We start from the raw sequence: 3442 nt of genomic DNA, 5'->3' as shown, positions 1-3442 counted from the left end.
CATGCAGGCTACATTAGCAGAACCTGAACCGCCAAGGAGGCGGCTGGACATAGAGCGCCTCTGGGCCAGGCTCCTCCTGCCTCCCGCCCAGCCTGGCTCTTGCAACCGTGTGCCCCACAGCCCCGGCCCAGCCCCAAGGTACCCCCAGCTCCGCACAGAAACTTACCTCATGCCTCCGTCCACCACGCATGCAGGCAGGGTGTGGGCCATGCTGCAGCTCCCCCAGCCATGCACTGGGGGCAAGGGGCAGAGCCAGAGAAGAAGCTGCACACGCTGTCTCCAGTTCATCTAATCAGGTGCGGCTGGGGCAGCCCTGCACCACGCAGACCTCAGGGCAGCGGTGGCAGGACCCAGCTCACTGATGAGCCCGGCCCTGTGGGAGCCCTCCCCTCGCTGCCGGCTGGGGCCCGGGAGCCAGTCCTGCCTGCCTTGCCTCGCCGCCTTGGCTCCCCACTCTGCAGTGGTGGCTCTGCACTTGGCAGCGGCTCTGTGCTCCGCGACGGCAGCTCTGTGCTTGGCAGTAGCTCTGCACTGCCGCAGGCCAGGTAAAATGGCTCGGCGGGCCGCATGGCAGCCCACAGACCATATGTTGGACAAGTCTGGTCTAAGCTATGTAGATTGAACCAGTAAGCAAGTGAACAGGCATTCCCTTTTTATTCTGAAAATGGAGCCACGTGCCTGCAGTGGCTCAGGCCAGAAGCCAAGGCCTGCTAGGTAGAGCACACGTCTCTGCTCAGCTGGAGCAGACAGCTTAGGCCAAGGCTAGCCTACGCACCCTGCAAGGAGAGGTTTGTGAGGGAGGTGCTAAGCATCTTGGGATTCTGGGGGACCCGGGATTTAACTTGAATCTGGATTAACTTGAATCTGGAGGGGATCTGGGACAGAAGATCAATAAAATGATTTTATCTAAATCAGTTGGGTCTGATACTACATCCATCCAGGTTTATCTTAAACCATTTTTGGCCGTTTTGAAAGTAACTTATGTGCGCTAAACTTCTGTTGTGTTACAGATTTGAATGGGTTTTCTATCACTTATACTGGTTTATATGTAACTTCATCCCTAGCCTCAATGGGCAACAAACAGCCATAATCATCATCTGTCTAGAAACTGATAATAGGCTATGTTAACTAACACGTCTTATGTAATACATATACTAAGCTAGTGTAGATAAGAGGTGAGAAAGACACTAGGGGTGACCTCAAGTTGTAGCTAAAATGTTTTAAAACTTGACCACTTTCCTTAATATAGGCATGGCTAATGAGACTCCCAAACACATCACTTGGCCAACATGTTTTCCACCCAATCTAATAAGGGCCCTCCAAAAGGGCAAGCCTCCATTTCTGTTGAGGCCATGATTTAGCAACATACTTCAGCACAAGCTTAATTCTCAGCTTGCAATGAACTGCATCTTTTTGCTGGACAGCAGGCAAGCACAGTGCTTCAGTTTCAGTAAAGCCAATAGATTACTGTTATGCTTAAAGCTTTTAGCTTGTGCCTAAGGACCAATTTTTTCAAAGTTAGGTGGATGCCTAAAAAAACGGTTCCCTGGCAGGATTGTGACAATTGCCGAGGCAGGTTTGATGCTTAACTCCAATGGGAGTTAACAGAACTTGGAACTTCCCTACTCTCAGGCATCTCTAGGCCTCCAGCTTCTGCAAGGACCCCTTGAGCAGCTATATGTGTTGGGTGGCCAGGTCAGTCACAAAACTGCCCCAGCACTGATATATCACAAATCGGGCTTAGATCCACCCAGGTAGTGGTCTGACCCTGGAGGGTAATTTTATACTTCTGTTTCTGAATAGTCAGCTGCTTCAGGGAAAGATATAAGAAACCCTGCAGCAGGCAGTTATGAGCCAACTACCTCCAAGGAGTCTGCTTTCCATAACTAACAGTCAGCTTATGCCCTGAAGAGGGTTGGCATCCCTACATAAGCTCTGTTGTTAAACATAGTTACTCTGCCAACTCTGGTTGTTCGCCATAGAAATGTCCAGTCCTACCAAACTCTTGGCCTCAGTGGTATGGCATGGAGGAGTGGTTCCCATAAGATAACTGAGCACTGGGTTGGAGACCAAGTTTGCTTGCTATCTTTTGAATTTGCCACCTTCCCCTCTTCTAAAATGCTCCTGTTCTGTTTTGCATTGGGATACAGGGAGAACAGAATCTCTCCACCTTCTGTCCTTGTCCCAGTCATTCTTCTATGTTCTTCTCTCATAGCCCATCATCCTTCTCTCTAAGGTTGCCAGTCCTACCTTTTCATACTCTCTCTGTGTGGAAGTATTTTTTTTTCCATTAGTGTTTTCCTACTTTCCCCCTGCCTCAAAGTCTGCTTCTCACCTGCAATATGAGATCTGAACCTATGCCTCCAAAGGGTTCCTTCAGCCTTCCCTGGGTTAGATGATGATCTGTATATCTAGGCTCCTTGCTCCCTACTGTGGTTGTGTAAGAGCTTTCCTTGTTCATGTGGCTTATGAGGAGGAGAGGAAGGGGATGAGAAGAAATAAAAAAAAGAACACCTGAGCAAACAAAAATAAACAGCGTTGATGGTGTTTCATATGAGCCCTCTATCCATGACAGACAGCAGAACGTTCAATAGAGCTCTGTAAATAGGTTTCACATAGAAAACTAAATTGCTTTGGCTTTTTCACACAAAAGAAGCAGCGGAAAGAATATCCATTATTCTTCCCAAAAGCTCAGATGTTTGTGCTCTGTTTTTGCTCTTTTAGAATATTTTAACAGCAGCAGCAGCCTATCACTGAGCTCATTAAAAAGGCCATAGAAAAAACAGTCCCATGATACAATCTTCTGAGCTTTTTATTTTTTTACACAGCTTTGAAAAGGCGGGCCTCTAGCACTTACAGCAACAAAGCTCAAATGGACCAGCAGCCCTTGGCTGGGAGTAGAAATGTACAGGTTATTCTGTCTCTAAATGGTGATACCAAAGCTATAAGGCCCTAACAAATAGCACCATTAAGGACATAAAAGCAGTGAGTCTTCACACAGCTCTCTAATCCCAACCCCTCACTATGAACCTAAACAAGGGGCGGGCAATTATTTCAGGCGGAAGGCCACTTACTGAGTTTTGGCAAGCTGTTGAGGGCTGCATTGGTAGCCCCGCCCCTTGACAGATGCCCCACCCCCAGTCACCATCTTGTAATGAGAAAACCCGCCCCCTAACTCCTGATCTTTGCCACCACAAGTCCCTTCTCCTGCCCCTGGAAGTACTCCTTTCAGCAGGAGGTTTTGGCATCTTGGAACCACAAAAATACCAAATTATTTTCTAAAAAGCAAGCATCTACAACATTCATTAATTTGGTTTAAAAAATATTTTTGTCCTGATTTACGTGTACTTGTGTAATTCACACAGAGATGATTGCAGAATAGCTTAAAATAAAGTCTTACTCTTGTATATTGGGGGGGTGGGTATAGGTTTGTGGGGGGCTG

This window comes from Crocodylus porosus, unplaced genomic scaffold (assembly GCF_001723895.1).
Source record: "Crocodylus porosus isolate Cpor-Errol unplaced genomic scaffold, CroPor_comp1, whole genome shotgun sequence".
Classification (NCBI taxonomy): domain Eukaryota; kingdom Metazoa; phylum Chordata; order Crocodylia; family Crocodylidae; genus Crocodylus; species Crocodylus porosus.
Note: the sequence above shows the minus strand (reverse complement) of the source record.